Consider the following 17,919-nt stretch of genomic DNA (forward strand, 5'->3'; position numbering starts at 1 on the left):
ACGTTAGTGATATAGGCCTGTAATTTAGCGGATTACTCCTACTTCCCTTTTTGGGTATTGGTGTGGCTTGAGCAATTTTCCAGTCTTTAGGTACGGATCTTTCTGTGAGCGAGCGGTTGTATACAATTGCTAAATATGGAGCTATTGTATCAGCATACTCTGAGAGGAACCTGCCTGGTATTCAATCTCGACCGGAGGCCTTGGCTTTATTAAGTGATTTAAGCTGCTTTGTTACGCCATCGGTATCTACTTCTATGTTTCTCATCTTGGCAGTTGTTCTTGAATGGAATTCAGGAATATTTACTTCGTTTTCTTTGTTGAAGGAGTTTCCGAAAATCGTGTTTAATAACTCCACTTTAGTGGCACTGTCATCAGTGACTTCACCGTTGTTATTGCGCAATGAAGGTATTGATTGAGTCTTGCCACTGGTGTGCTTTATGTATAGCCAGAATCTCATAGGGTTTTCTGACAGATTTCGTAGTGGAAATTATTAAAAGCATCTCGCATTGAAGTTCGCGCTATGTTTCGAACTTCTGGAAAACTTTGCCAGTCTTGTGGATTTTGCGTTCTTTTAAATTTGGCATGCTTTTTTCGCTGCTTCTGCAACAGCGATCTGACCCGTTTTGTGTACCACGGGGAATATGTACCAACACTTATTAATTTATGTGGTATTTCTCTCAATTGCTGTCGATATTTTCTCTTTGAAATCACTCCACAACTTTTCTACGCTTACATGATCAGACTGGAAGGAGTGCAGACTGTCTCTCAAAAGGTGTTAAGAGCATTTTTACCACTTTTTTAAAATAGATATACTTTTTCGTTTCTTTTTTATGGTTGTAGGTGTTACGGTATTCAGCCTAGCACCAACTGCCTTGTGGTCGCTAATCCATGTATTCGTCACGATACTCACTATTTGTCCAGGATTATTTGTTGCTAAAAGGTCAAGTATTCTTTCGCAACCATTTATGCTTCTACTGGGCTCATGAACTAATTGTTCAAGATATTTTTCTGAGAAAGCATTCAGTACAATTTCGGATGACGTTTTATGCCTGCCACAGGCTTTAAACGTATGATTTTTTCAGCATATCGAGGGTAGATTCAAGTCACCACCGACTATAATTATATGAGCGGGTACTTATTTGAAATGAGACTCAAGTTTTCTTTGAACTGTTCAGCAACTATATCTTCTTAGTCATGGGGTTTAGTCCAATTGTCAGGTATAACCTCTACCCATACTATTTCATACGAACTATCTACTTTAATTTCGCTCCAAGGAAAACTGCCTCTGACAGCAATAAATACTCCACCACCAACTGTATTTAATCTATCCTTTCTAAACACTGTTAGATCGTTTGAAAAAATTTCGTCTGAACTTATTTCCGGCTTTAGCCAGCTATCTGTACCTACAAATATTTGAGATGCAGTGCTTTCTATTAGGGGTTGGAGCTCTGGTTCTTTCCCAACACAGCTACGACAATTTTCAACTACAATACCAATTCTTTCTACAACTACCTTACTGTGTTTTACCTGCCCACTTTTAGACAGACGCCTTTATGTGGTTCCATGAGACACTCTAACTTAAAAAAACCGCGCAGTCCCTCCACACAGCCCCCGCTACCCGTGTAGCCGCCTCCTGTGTGTAGTAGACACCTGACCTATTAAGCGGAACCCGAAAACCCACTAGCCGATGGTGCAAGTCAAGGAATCTGCAGCCTACACAGTCACAGAACCGTCTGAGCCTCTGATTCGGACCCTCCACTCGGCTCTGCACCAAAGGACCGCAGTTGGTTCTATCGACGATGCTGCAGATGGTGAGCTCCGTCTTAAAGTCTTTACCATCCGCTAGCCGGCCGAAACGAGACAGAATCTGCTCTGATCCAAAGCGACACACGTCATTGGTGCCGACATGAGCCACCCCCTGCAGTTGGCTGCACCCTGTACTCTTCATGGTATACAGAAGCACCTTTTCCACATCCAGAATGACTCCTCCCAATGGCTTCTTTCCCCTCCTTGGCAGTCATATGCCTAAGGGGCCCCATTACACGTCTAACGTTGGAGCTCCCAACTACTAGCAAACCCACCCTCTGTGAGTGTCCAGACCTTGTGGGCCGAAAAGCTTCCTCTGGAACAGTGTGGACGATTGCATCCAGCTAAGAGACATCGTCAGCCACAGATAACTCCCGAAACCTGTTCGTCAAACGAACTGGGGAGGCCCTACGACAGGCCCCTGGGAAAATTTTTTGCTTCCTGCCAGACTTTGGAATGATCTACCACTCGACCACGGGTGAGGGGTCAACTTCAGTGCACGCAGTACCCGGGCTGGTCACAGCAGTAGACCGATCGGAGGACACGTGGGACGTGCTCGACGTCCATCGCATCCCCCACAGTGATGCCCCTTGGCAGCAGCCTCAAGCTGTGTGACGGAAGCCAAATCAGCCTGGAGCTGTGAGCGAACGGTCGCCATCTAGGCTCGCATCTGTGAACAACAATCACAGTTCCTATCCATTAATGCAGTCGCTCCTGTTTGAAGCTCGTAAAAATACGCAACAAACGAGCGGTGTACTCGCCTTATTAGCAGCGGGAAATCGAAGTGGTCTCTCACTGACGGTCTAACCAACACTCAGACAGACTTGTCGGTAAAAGACTCAGGCACCCAATGTCCCCATACTTAACATCTTCTGATTTTTATTTATAGACCACAATATCCAAAGAAAAGTGTATGTTGACAGTCTTCGCACAATAGATGATCACAAACGAAAGGTTGTTGTTGTCGTGGTCTTCAGTCCAGAGACTGGTTTCATGCAGCTCTCCATGGTACTCTATCCTGTGCAAGCCTCTTCATCTCCGAATAACTACTGCTACCTACATTCTTCTGAATCTGCTTACTGTATTCATGTCTTGGTCTCCCTATACGATTTTTACCCTCCACGCTTCCCTACAGTACTAAATTAGTGATCCCTTGATGCCTTAGAACGTGTCCTACCAACCGATCCCTTCTTCTAGTCAAGTTGTGCCGCATAATTCCTCTTCTCTCCAGTTCTGTTCAGTACATTATTAGTTACGTGATCTACCCATCTAATCTGCAGTATTCTTCTGTAGCACCACATTTCGAAAGCTTCTATTCTCTTCTTTTCTAAACTGTTTGTCGTCCGTGTTTTCTTCCATACATGGCTACACTCTATAGAAATACTTTCAGAAAATACTTACTGACACTTAAGTCTATACTCGCTTTTAACAAGTTTCTCTTCTTCGGAAATGCTTTCCTTGCCACTGTCAGACTAAATTATATACCCTCTCTACTTCGACCATCGTCACTTATTGGTCTCCCCAAATAGCAAAACTCGTCTACTACGTTAAGTGTCTCATTTTCTAATCTAATTCCCTCAGCATCACCTGATTTAATTCGACTACATTCCATTACCCACGTTTTGCTTTTGTTGACATTCGTCTTATATCCTCCTTTCAAGACACTGTCCATTCCCTTCAACTGCTCTTCCAGGTTCTTTGCTGTCTGTGACAGAATACAATGTCATCAATTAAATAGATAGATGAACAATACTCAAGAATCGATCGAACAAGCACCTTATTAGCCACTTCTTTCGTGGATGAGTTACATGTCCTTAAGATTCTTCCAATGAGTATGAAGCTTCTGTCGGCTTTTCCCACTATCAGTTTTATATGGGCATTCCACTTAAGGTCACTCCCGGATAGTTACGCCTAGATATTTTACGGCAGAGCCTGTCTCCAGCTGTTTGTCATCAGTAGTGTAGCTGTACAGTAGTGGATTTCTTATCCTATGTATGCGTAATTTGTTACACTTATTTAATTTCAGAGTGAACTGCCTGAGCCTGCACCAAACAAAAATTCTCGGCAGGTCGTTCTGCAAATTCTTACTATCTTCTGGCGTTGCCACTTTGGTATAGTCTACTCCAGTATCTGTAAATAGCCATAAAAAGCATCCGACGCTTTCTACTAGATCATTTATATATACAGTATACAGCAACTGTCCTATCATACTTCCCTGTGGTAGGTTGGATATTGCTTTTACATCTGTCGATTTAGTTCCGTTAAGAGCGACTTGTTGAGTTCTATCTGCAAAAAAGTCTTGAATCCAATCGCATGTCTGCTCATCAACCTGAGCACCGTTGTCCACTGCGATGTGGATCTCATGAATGAAGAGGGCGAGCTGTGTTTCGCAGGATCTCTGATTGCGAAATCCATGTTGATTTTTATAGAGGAGATGCTCATTTTCCTAAAACGTCATAATTCTTGAACATAAAACGTGTTCCATAATTCTACAACTAACGTCAACGACATAGCTCTACAATTGCGTGGATCTGTCTTACGGCCTTTCTTAAGAAAGGAAATGACCTGTGTTTTTTTTCCAGTCGTTATATACCTTTCGTTGCTCAAGCGATCTATAATAAATTACTGCTAGAAGGGGAGAAAGTTCATTCGCATAATCTTGATAGAATCTCATAGGTATCTCACTGGTCCTATCACTATCCACTACTAAGCGATTGTAGCTGCTTTTCAGTTCCGCGATCTGGTACCTCAATATCAGTCATTTCGATGTTAGTGCGACAATTAAAACGTAAAGCAGATTATACCTTCTCTACAAAAAATACATATGCACACTGTAATAAGAATATAAAATTTTTAAATCGTCTGACCGCATGTTTCTGGTTTCTTCTGAACTGTCTGCGCCTCTCAACGCCCTGTACAGTAAAATATCTCCCCTCCCCCTCCCCCCCCCTCCCCCTCCCAGGCCCAGGCGTCGCGCTCCTTCAGGTTGGGAATCACTGCTCTACACATATGAAAAGAGGTAGTGCATTGAAACTACGTTTTGGATACGAATTGCTGGAAGACTAATATTTGATATGTGCTGTTACAATACTGATATAGCTGAAAGTAATAAGGAAAAATAAGCAATACAACATGGTATCAAATTTTACACTCAGATCTCTAGATATCACTTTGAGTAAAACAGCGACCACCGACCCAAAGGTAAAGAAGATTACAAGTCTCATAAAAGCTTACCAGGGAAACGTAGAGGCGGCAGCATGCTGAGAGGAAAGGACAGAAAGATCAGATACAGCGATAGCGGAACTGTAATCGAAAAGCATGAGCTCTCCATTGGAGAAAGGGTACGCCAAAGAATTCAAGACGCTTTTGATAATTTTATTTTACAGAAATTCGACCAACTGTTACTGGATTTAAAGCTCTAACGAAGTAGCAACGGAGGAAGTGAAAGGAAATTTCTAAATAGAAGCAAAAAGGAACAAGAAGGAGGTATTTACCTGTCAGTTTTACTGAGTTTATAGCTTTTCTGTCCGAAAGTAAGGAACTAATGTAGAATAGTATCAACAGCATGGACAGTAGACTGAACACAGAAATCGGTTTACGGATGTCCGCGAAATAAATGAAAATGCGCTACCGAAGACGAATTATTAAAAGTAAAAGTATATATATTTCACACATACTGGGTGAAGTGAAATAATTATCTCATACGTGAAGCACTATTTCGCCAGAGGGATGAAGTGCAGATCCTTGACAGTGAAAAAAATTATCTGCAAGAAGGAGTGGTGTTAGCATCAAACAACGAAATAAAATTCAAGAACGAGTACTTGAAACTATTGTCTCCAGTAGAGTACTTGACTGTAAGAAACAGCTGGAGTCCAGCCCTCTTTAAAATCACACAGATCGATCCATGGCGGCTAGCTCAAAGGGTTTAAAATGTTAACAAATGCAGAACACCATTAGCTACTGTAATAGTCTTACACTCAGATGAGAATAATAAGTAGTTAGTTGCTGACGCATTTCTTTACATTGCAAAATCAGTTAAATTTTTTTGTTAATAACGCGATCGTTTCTTGGTATTACTAGAAGCGTTATAAATTACTCTTGCCTGCTCCAATAATGCTAGTTATTTTTTCTTTGTTTCTGAGTCTTAGCAAACCAGTGATGCCACCGTCGAATGGTTCCCGTAGCGTGAAATTAATACATGAATTTAAACCCACAGGGCCTAAATTGAACGCATCTGACTAATAAAAAGATGATTACTGAGAATGTTAATAATAATCATCATCATCATTTAAGACTGATTATGCCTTTCAGCGTTCAGTCTGGAGCATAGTCCTCCATGATCCCCTATTCAGTGCTAACATTGGTGCCACTTCTGATGCAAGCCTATTACTTCAAAATCATTCTTAACTCAATCAAGGTACCTTCCCATCCCCACTGGAGCAGCCGTTTAATGGAATGACTGATTATCATTCCCTATACCAGCAACCAAATTTTCAGCGACCTTACAGAAGACGTTTAAGTGACACATATCAGGTGTAACACCAAAGTTTCCCTAAGTAATAAGTACAGCAAAGATTTGTCTCAATTCGCACTCTGTAAAATTGTCCCAGGACATCTATCTTTTGATTCGCCATCTTGGTTTCTTTGTCCTATGAATCAAATTATTTTTGATCAGCTTTCTCTGCTTTTGAATAATGCCAATCATAAAAGACATGCAGCTGTCAAAAAATAAAATGCTCCCTCCTATAGTATTTCTGAAAAACGCTTAGCTAGCCAGTTTCTCTCCAAGAATCTGCAAATTCTGTGCTCCTTTTCGTCGTAATGCTTGCAGTCTTTTAAACAGAGCTCAGGTTCATCCAGTGTGTGATATCGCTAACTCTACCGATCAATCAGCCGACAGACTTCCTTGGATCTGAACTGTCTCGTGAGGTCAGTTCTTGCAGCTCTTCACGCCTTCAGTTCTGTAGGCAGGGTACAATTTACTATCATTAAGTCAACGAAAGATGCCAAAGGGCTATTCTGTTTTAATGGTAGAATTCGTAAGTTTTTTTAAATTCATTTATGGTACAAAAGAGAAGTGTGTATAGAGGGGAAAAATGCAAATTGGAGCACCAAAGGCAGGCCTGCAACAATATCCACTCTGATTCTGGCAAAAAATCTGGTGGAAAATTCTAGGCACTTTGGTCTTGGGTAAAGTCAATGCACTGATACCAATCTTTCCATCTCTCTCGTGGATCACTCTGGAGCTGAAAGTGAAGACAACTGTAAAAAGCCTGATTCGCATTTATACAGCAGGATCCTACTAATTTGGCAGTGTTTTATTGTTTTAGGTAATCTCATATGAATGGTAATGGAGAAAGTGCTCCCAGTACTGAAGGAAAATGAGACTACCGTACACAAGTAAACTAAGTAACATAACGTGGCGAAGCATGAATTAAATTTTAAATGTAATACGCTGAAAAATTATCTCATTTCCTTATACTTCTCTATAATTTCACAAGGTCAGTATTCATTTGAGATGCTAAAAGGACGTAAATCACTCAGACTACAAGAAGTTTAAAGGAACAGATGTATACGTTCACAGAATACCGAGATTTCAGGATGGAACTGCATATTTTAAACTCAAACATAACGGAATTATATTTACGAATGGAAGATCTTTCTAAGAACCACCACACGTTTGAATGAACGCAGTCAACACAGTTTGCTCTTTTCAGATGCAATCTATTGTAAATAACAGAGGCAGGTGAAGCGGTACGTTCTCTCTTCCTAGTGTTCCAAAATGCGTTTCAAACAGTACCACAATGCTGACCGATAAAAAAAACATGATAACATGTTGTATCTCAGAAATATGTCAGTGACTAAGAACGTTTGTCTAATGCAACCCAATACATGATACTGTAAGACGACTTTCCAAAAGAAACGAAAGGGTGGTAGGCTGTGCGACAATGATGGTATTAGAGCCGTTATTTTTCTCATAACTCCTTAATGAATTGTCAGATAAAATCAACGGCATTCTTAAAGAGTGTTTCACAATTCATGTTACACACTTCTAGAGGTGTAGATGGGACTTAGTAGATCAAGTTTTACGTACGGACCCATGTCCGGAAACGATTCGTTCCCGTGTTACAGGGAAAACAAGATGTACAGATTTCACTCCTATTTACTGTGAGATTAAAACAGCTGTTCGATATGACGACCACCAAGTTCGGTGCACACAGAGTATCTACGTAGCAAATTCGCATAAACTCCGTCCAACATGCGTGGTGGACAGTTAATCACGTCTGCCGTAGCCATGATCCGTGTAACCAGGAGGAAACAAGACTCTTCATGTGGCATGGCAAGAAAAATTACAAAGGGGTTAAATCTGAGAATCATGGTGGCCAAGCATGTGGTCCACCTCGAACGATCCATCTGTCCCCGTAAACTAAGTTCAGATGGTTTGAGACGTGAACTGCAAAATGTACTGTCGCGCCATCATGCTGGAACCACAATTCGTGCCGAATGTTCAATGACACTTCTTCCAAAACTCTGCCAGCACTTGTTGAAGGAATATCAAGTACCCGGCACCTGTTAGGTGGTGAGGAAGGATGTACGGTCCAACCAAACGACCATGGCAGATATATGCCCAGACACTGATGGCGAAGGTGTGCTGAAATCTTCATGTACACGTCGATTTGGGGTTTTATTGATAGCAAATGTGGCTATTTCAAGCGTTCTGAACACCTTACATGTTGAAAAGTGCTTCGTCGGTGAGCAAAATTCGTCTTCGAAACTGAGTAAAATCCACACAACCAAGAATAGAAATTGACACGTGGCACAAGATCCGGTGGGAGCACGCCGTGTACCTTCTGCGGGTGATATGGGTGAACTTGCAGAACACGTCAGACAGACGAGTGAGACACGTGCAAGTGACGTCGTCGGCATCCCTTCAACGTAATGAAACACTTTCTCTCCCAGTACGATACTGCGCCGCCTTCTTGAGGCACCACAGTTTGTTCTATCGCTTCTGAATTTCTCACTTCCCTGCAGCCATCTCGTACTATGGAATGAGTCACATGAATTGGAAAGTACTCATGGTACTGATGGTGAGCTTCTTTCCATTAAGGCGAGCTTCACCGTAAATTAACGGCATATTAGTGTACTCAGCGAACGTCTACTCAGGCATCGGGTTACTTCTGTGCTAGCGACACTTACGTATCACCAGCAAGCATGAATGCAAGGCAGATGGAAAGAGAAGACATCACGTGACACTGCGTCATCGTACCATTCATAAATGTTGTTAGCCTACCACAACAGGCTAACTGCGTAACAAACATCCATACCAAGCTTGAGTAGCTCGTGTTTTCCTTGTAACATGGAAACAAATCGTTTCCGGACGTGAGATACTATGTAAAAGTTGCTCTACTAAGTCCTCTCTGCAACCTCTAGAAGTATGTAACGTGAATTGTGAAACACTCTGTATATTACTAGCTGAAGATGCTATTGTCTATATGAAGTGTCGTTGCTGGATGAGTATAATGAATCAAAATACATTTCCCTGTGTTTTCAGAATAGCTGTTTAACTAAATGTCCTTGAAGTTAAACAGCATCCCTTAAATATCTAAATATATAGTCCTATGGATATATATCAGATGTGTAATAAGCAGTATGAAAGACTGCGATTTATTCGGAGAACTAATGAAAAGTAAAGCTCGTCTGTTCAAGAAATCGCTTTCAAGAAGATATTATGAAGTACTATGGTGTACTAGTTCAGTGACGAAAATCCTTTTCAAACACTCACTAAATGCTGAAGGTGTGAGATACGCGCTACTAAGATTGTATAAAAAAGAAAGAAAAAGGCAACAATACTAATGTATAATAGAGATGTTTATGCAAGTTAAATGACAATCTTCGAGAGAAAGGCGACGTTGTTATCCTTGGGGAACTCTCTTGCGTAAATTTTGAGAAGCTATATCAGCGGCAGACTATGGAAAATTCTACTGCCCTCACTGCACATCTCTCGTAGGAAGCCTACAGTAAGAAAAGGCAGTACAACATAGTCTTCAAATCAGAAGCCATCGCACGGTTGTGACGGAGGAAACGTGGTGCACGAATCTCACTATTGTTCCCTGCCCTTACGCCTCCCCCCTCATACCCAATCCCCATAAACCTTTCCCCATGCCCCACCCCACCACGAACTTACAATTTCGCATGGTATGCAACAAGGGCTACAAGCGGGGCCGAGGTGAATGATACGGGTAGCAAGTGGAAAAACCCACAGAAGTAAGCGACTTTGATAAGTGGCAGATTGTTTTGATCCAGCCTCTAGGAACGGGCATAACGGACAAGCTGGTCGATGGTCGCCGACAACGTGGAGGTCTGTGGCTTGTCCGCTTTGTAAAGCAAGATAGGCGGGTATCTGCGGCAGAACCGACGACGGAGTACAGTGCTGTCCATGGCTCAAGTGTTCCAGACCACACTGTACAGCCTACATTGTTGAGTATGGGGCTGCACAGTAGACGATCGCTGTGTTATCATGCTGATCAAACGGCATCGCCAATTACTGTCACAGTTGTCACGGGATCCTCGAGAATAGACCACTGATCAATAGAATCGTCTCGCCTGGTCGGATGAATCATGTTTCTTGTTACACCAGATCGAAGGTCGTATCTGGACGTGCCATCATGCTGGTGGAAGGCTGCTAGGAACATACATCATGCCACATGACAGGCACCTAGGCCTACATGGGACCTCAGGTGGTAATCGAAGGCACCGTAACAGTTGTGAAATATGTAAACACTGCTGCAGACTACCTGCATCATGCCTTCAGAGGCTCAGCACTCGTTTTCTGGGTACAGGCTTGGCGACCCCAGGGTACTGAGCTGGGGATGGTAAGCACAGCTAGTCATCTGTCATTCTAAGCTCTGCGCACACTTCAGAAATATTTTACATCTGGTAGCCACGAACAGACAAGACCTCATCGACAGTGTCCTTGTTGAGACAGTGATCATGATGTTGTCATTACGACTGTGGTTAGGAAAGTTAAAAAGTCGGTCAACAAGGCTAGGAGAGTATTCTTACCAGAAAGACCAGATAAGCAGTTGTTAGCATCCCACTTAGTAAATGAATCGACTTCGTTTACTTCCGGTACGATGGACGTGGAAGAATTATGGGCAAATTTTAAACACATTGTAAATCACGCATTGGACAATTATGTGCCTAAAAAGTGGATTACGGACGAAAAAGACCCATCGTGGTTTAACAGTGCAATTCGGAGAATACACAGGAAGCAAAGTCAGTTGCACTCGCGGTACAAGAAAGATCTGCAGAATGAGGACAGGCAAAAGTTAGTAGAGATTCGTGCTGATGTAAAAAGAGCGATGCGCGAAGCATTCAACCACTACCACCGTCATACCTTAGCAAACGATCTTGCTGAAAACTCAAGTAAATTCTGGTCTTACGTAAAATCGGTAAACCGGTCGAAGGCTTCCATCCAGTCACTCACTGATCACTCTGGCCTATCAACGGAAGGCAGCAAAGCGAAAGCTGAGATTTTAAATTAAGCATTTGAGAAATCTTTCACGCAGAAGGATCATACATATATACCGCCGTCCTGTATGGAGGACATAGTAATAGACATCCTTGGGGTTCTGAAGTAGCTGAATGGGTTGAAAATAAATAAATCGCCAGGTCCTGATGGGATTCCAATTCGGTTTTACAGAGAGTACTCTTTTGTATTGGCTCCTTACTTAGCTTGCATTTATCGCGAATCTCTAGCCCAACGTAAAGACCCGAGCGACTGGAAAAAAGCGCAGGTGACGCCTGTGTATAAGAAGGGTAGCAGGACGGATTTACAGACCAATATCCTTAACATCGGTTTGTTGCAGGATTCTCGAATATATTCTGTTAGAATATAATGTATTTCCTCGAGACAGAGAAGTTGCTGTCCATGCATCATCGGATTGAGGGAGGACATAGAAGCAAATCAGAGGCGGACTGCTAGATTTGTTACTGGTAGGTTTAATCATCACGCGAGTGTTACGGAAATGCTTCAGGAACTCGGGTGTGAGTCTCTACAGGAAAGGAGGCGTTCTTTTCGTGAAATTTAGAGAACCAGCATTTGAGACTGACTTCAGTGCAATTTTACTGATGCCAACTTACATTTCGCGGAAAGACCACAAAGATAAGACAAGAGATATTAGGGATCGTACAGAAGAAACGTTTGGGAGTGGAACAGGGAGAGAAGATGCTAGTTGTGGTACGAGTTACCCTCCACCACGCACCGTATGGTGGATTGCGGAGTATGTATGTAGATGTAGATGTAGCATTGACCACCCTGCGGCTTGGCGGTAAAACGTTCTGTGTCACAGGGCTTGACTGCACGCATCGTGAGGGTATAAAACCTATTTACTTAAGATGTGCTCTGCGCCGACGAGGTGGTTGGCTTTTGAGCGAGAAATATGGAAATTTGTGGTAAGTTCCTATGGGACTAAACTGCTGAGCTCATTGGTCCCAAGGCATACACACTACTTAATCTAACTTTAAACTAACTAACACTAAAGGGAGACACACGAGCCGTGGCAAGGCACTTCAAACCACGTGGCGCTGCCCCACACGGCTTTGAGAGAGAACGGACGTTGGTGGGCAACCTCTGGGGAAACCTGGTGAACCTCAGTTGTATAAGACTTACCTAGGGATGCAGTGCTCTGTCAAGGTGCTTTTAGTTCCGTAACTGCTCGGGGCACCGAGATGGAACCCTCAAAATTCTCTCCTTCTCCTCCCAACGGAAAGACTGAACTGCTGCAGCTACCAACACTCTATGCATGGTGCAGGTAGTCTGTCTGCTAGACTGAGGGACTACAAATTTCTTCAGTGTTTAGTAACAGAACCCATTCTACTGACCAGCATGCATTCTTAAATGTTATATGGAAGAAGGCACTTTCGAGAAAGTATCACCTCTCTGTATTCAGACCGGTTTAGAAAAAAACTTCCTGGCAGATTAAAACCGTTTTCTGGACCGAGACTCGAATTCGGGACCCTTGCCTTTCGTGTGCAAGTGCTCTACCAGGTTTAGAGGGCATCACAAGCACGTTAATATCTGTCAAACAGTTGCGCAGTTGGGCATTATTGGTGTCAACCTCCAGTTGCCAACAAACGAGAGACCTGCAGAAGCAGCCTTTCCATTGAAACAGAGCCTTACACCATCTTGAATTACGGCATCTTGAACTGCAAGAAGATATAATCGATGTTCAGAACATCGTGAAGGGGGTGAATGGGATCTTGTAAATTCCGAATTTCTTAACTTGAGGTTCAGTCGCACGAATTTCCAGAACATATCAAGGTAGGTTTCCTTCGCCTAAGCGTGTGGTCTTATGTCCCTACCAAATGCACTGCTTCAAATGCCAGTGATTTGTGCATAGTGCTCTTGGGTATAAGCGAGAAGCAACTTGTGGCAAATGTGGTTAGGCTGCCTATGCATGAGTCACACGTGGATCTACTTTGTAATACGTGAATTGCTCTGTGCCTCACCCTGGAGTAGGGATTGCAGCGTATACCTTGAAGAACGGAAGATTCAAGAGCTTGAAACTACGAAGCACATCCCATATGGTGGGGCCGAAAATATGTATAAGCCCAGGCGCCCGCCCCTTCCCGCACAGTTGTTACCTCAACTGCTTCAGCTTTCAAGAAGCCTGTTCAGAAAACCACGCTGCTATGCAAACGGAGGCTGCTACTGTCAGCATTACTATCTGCATTTATGAATGCACTTGTGCTGCTGCAGTTACTTCGAAGCATGCACCTTCCCTCACACAAACCTCTTTCCCAGGAACGTCAGCAGAGGCCGTAGTTGCCGACGTTGAGGAGCTTCCTGTCCCTCCTAAGGTTGAATGTGGTCCACCATCTAGCCACTGCCACTTCCTTAGTAGTGGATCTGAAGCGTCCCCAGGCAAAAAGAAATCAAAGGCGGTGGCAGTGGATCGACTACTAAAGGACACGGAAAGTAAACGGTCCGATGATATCGAAGTCATTCTCTCTGACGTTTGTCTTGAATTTTCTTAGAACTGATGGACTTTGATGGACTGGCGTAATTATCTCGCCCCAAGACTGAGCCTACACACATTGCAGGCCTCTTCCCAAACCGAAAGACAGTGTGAAAGTGCTACCCCTGTGATAAATGGCTCCCACACCACAGTGGAACATAAATGGGTTCAAGGCGAATAGGAGCGTCCCCTGTGCTTGTATTTGGACGAAACGCATTTTGAAACCTGTGGTACCCATCTACTATGAGGATACGCCCTCCATGGGAAGGATGAACTGACGGAGGAGAGGGTCAAAGGAGGAGACGATGTGATAGACTTTGAGGCTCTCACAGATCTTACAGAACAACTCACACGACCATTTCTGCTACTCGGAGACCTCAATGCCGGTCGTGTATTGTGGGTATCAACCTTTACTTGCCCTCATGACGTGTCGTGAGCTGTACATCATCAACACAACACTGGTTTCTATGTTGCTACTGAGTTATCTTCACCCATCGACCTTTCTTTCTGCTCTACAGCCCTTGCAGATTCTGTTCAGTGTGAAGCTACCGATGACCTTCATTCCAGTGATCACTTTCCACTCTGGATTCGCCTACTGAGTGGAGCTCACCAGTGATCCACCATGCCACCGATTTCTCCATCCCGAGTTCTTGTCGTCATCCTAGCAGGTCACCTGTCCCTTCGTGCATTGATGAGTACCGTTCATAATTCGGGTTAGGCATGCGGATCTGAGACGATTATAGTGCCGCCCAGCAACGGAAAATCACGCTGTCATTCGCTTAGCAACCGCCAATTCCCAACGCATCATCAACAAGAGCAAGGAAAGGTCGTGGTAAGCGATCCTGGACTCTGTCATCCGTTTCACCTGTTCTGCTACAGTGTTCAGGATGGCCAAAAGTCCATTACCATCTAGAGACATTTTGCAGATAATGGCAGAGCATTTCGCAACAACTACTGCCACTCCCATCCAGGATACAACGTTCCGTCGTCAATGTGTCACCGTGGAAATGGTAATCTCGAATTCAAGACAGCAATGCAGAGTCCTACGACTGCCTTTTCTCCACGTGGGAGCTGGATTTAAAAAAAATATTTACTATTAAAAACAGTCTTGACCATGAGTTATTTATTAACGTGACCGGTTTCGACCACTACTGTGGTCATCTTCAGACCTACAAGTATACAAAGCTTTAATTAGAGGGCTACACACATTAAAGAAAATACATAAAGTTATAAAGCTATAAAACGATGAATTACCATTGAGTAGGAACCTCTTTCTGCTGGAGAATCACTACTGGAGAAACCAGTGCACGTCTTACTATATATAATGGAGGCTCCGCCCACTTCTGACGGCGTTATGTCATTACTAACCAATGGGTTATAAGTCGAATAACAATGTAAAATTTCTTAGTTAAAAGAACATTGTCATGAAATAAAAATGAAACATAGACTAATCTTAGCTTATTAAACGGCTTGTGACAATTAAGAAGAGTTAAAAATATTTAAATATGTCGTATAAATGAACTTCAGTTTGGCAGTACATGGGTTGCCCTCTCAAGGCCCGTTAGTGATCCATTTGTAGAAACAGAAGCACAACTTCACATAGTCAAGATCGCTACTGTACAATATTTATCATGATGCCAGTTCCAGCAGACTATGTTACAATAATCAGATCTGTAAAGCATAGACCAATATAGTCAAGCAAACTGTGACCAGATGTAAAGCAGCGTAGTACTATTTTACATAAACATGGGCTATACTATGGAATACAACATACCTTACACAGTACATTGCAACTGAATCCTGATGAAATGGTTATTATGCAGTGTATCAGCAAGTATAAAATAACTATTATAGAAAACAATGCCCATATTACACTGATTATACAAGCTCATTTTCGTACATCATCGGAATGAAGACTGAGCCCCTTAGGTAAACACCATAGACTTTAAAACCAGAGACCAGGTGGCACTATGTTAGCAGTTACAAAGAAAAATGCATCGTATCATATAAAGGTAAACCAAAGGTCCAAGAATGTTACACTGTAGTCATACAATAATTTTACATATTTTTAAATAAATTTACATAAAATTTAAAACCTCCTTACAAACATAACAGAAAACTGTACGTTCAATACGAGATTTAATACACAAGTGTTGAAGTCAGTTAGAAACCGTACAAAGAAATCATTTGTGCCTGTAATGAAGTGTTTGTGGTAGTTATGAGTGGAACACTTGATGTTACCTCTGTAGTTCCTCCATGTTTGGTTGTTTATGAGTATACTGAGGTACCGAATAATACTGTATGACTGTCGAGGCTTAATGCTGCCTGCATATTATGACATGTATATTTTTATTGTATTTGTTTTATAATACGAACATGCCATATGACTGGCTTCACTAATTTTGTATTAAACGCTATATTGAAGGTACAGCACTTCCTGTTGTTTATAAGTGGTTTATTAATTTTGTATAAATTAATTTAAAATTATTATAACAAAATAAGTGTAACGTACTATGATTCCGATTATTTATTATATGCCTGCAGTGTTGCATTCTTGGATCGTTGGTCTACGTTGGTGATTTATCTTTATATCACACGACGTATTTTTGTTTGTAATTGCTACCTCAGTGCCACCTGATGGCGGATCACAATGTCTATGATCTTTACTTGAGAAGCTCAGTCTTCATTTCACTGACGTACGAATATGAGCTTGCATAACCAGTGTAACATTTACGTTGTTTTATGTAATAGTTGTTTTATGAATGACTTGCCAATATAATATTGTTCTCATGTTCACGAAGTACCTTTCTATGATATGAAGTGGTATAATACGCATTTCATCAATATTTAGTGAAATGTACTGCGGAAGGTATGTTATATTCTATGGTATAACCCATGTTGAAGTAAAACAGTGTTAAATCCCTTTACATCTGATACCAGTGTGCTTCAATATGTTGATCTGTATCTATATTTTACACATCTGATGATGGCAACGTAGTTTGCGGAAACAGATCATCAGTATAAATGCTCTTCAATAGCGACCTTGAGTGTTTGAAGCTGTACTTATGTTTCTACATTAATCTAGATCGCCCCCTAATTTGATAACTTCAAGCCTTTATAAAAGAATAACTGCCAGAATTACTTTAAGAGCCTACTGAAGACGAGGTATATGCTTATTATTATTTATTTCATATTATTTGTACATATAACTGGAAGTGATAATTAGACGTAGTAGCCTTAACTGAGAAAGAAAGAAAGTAATGGTATAAGATGTATGGTGAAAGAAATTAGATCACTGCCTACTACCTCACGCATTTTGAGGACAAAGAGTTTTAAATAATGTTCCTTAAAGTTTCTCCATATGGAATGATATACTCATATTGATGAAAAAATTACAAGTGCTGGTGACATACGAATCCATAGTCTACTAGCAAATTCAGTGTGCAAATAGTACTATGTCGTAGCAGAGGTAATAATTTTCTGAGAATATACGAGTTCAGAAGCATATTACCTTCAGTTTGTTTCTAAGCTTACATATATTTCCAACGTAGAGGTATACTATGTTGCATACAGTTTTGCTTGCCTCCACGAAGATTCACTTTTTAGTGCAGTTTTTGGTATTAGTGCATTTCCGGCATCGGTTCCAGACGCAAGAGAATCTGCCATCGGTAACCTAAAACTTATTCTTGTTAATAATCTAATGACAATAATCACTTTTACAAAGGACTCATAGTTTACAGAAATCCGGCTGAATATCTGAATAACAGCACTATCTCAATCCCTTTATAGGTGCACTCGTTAGTGCAATTTCTAAAGACGTGAAATATATACAGGACTATACGGATTAGCACCTCGCGGAAATGATTAATTCCTTCTCGAGGCTTACTTCTTGATTAGCAGGCAAGCATTGAAGTCCTTGCTCTGGAACTATTTTCTGTGAAAAACTTGTAAAATTATTCGCTTAATGCAGACAATATCTTTTGTTGTTATGATGCATTGCCTGTTTGCACGCAGAAGCATGCATCACTAAGTAACACAGACAATTACTTAAATACTACATTTTTTGTCATATGTGTAACAACATTCAACTATT

The sequence above is a fragment of the Schistocerca serialis genome, chromosome 5, assembly GCF_023864345.2.
Source record: "Schistocerca serialis cubense isolate TAMUIC-IGC-003099 chromosome 5, iqSchSeri2.2, whole genome shotgun sequence".
Lineage (NCBI taxonomy): Eukaryota > Metazoa > Arthropoda > Insecta > Orthoptera > Acrididae > Schistocerca > Schistocerca serialis.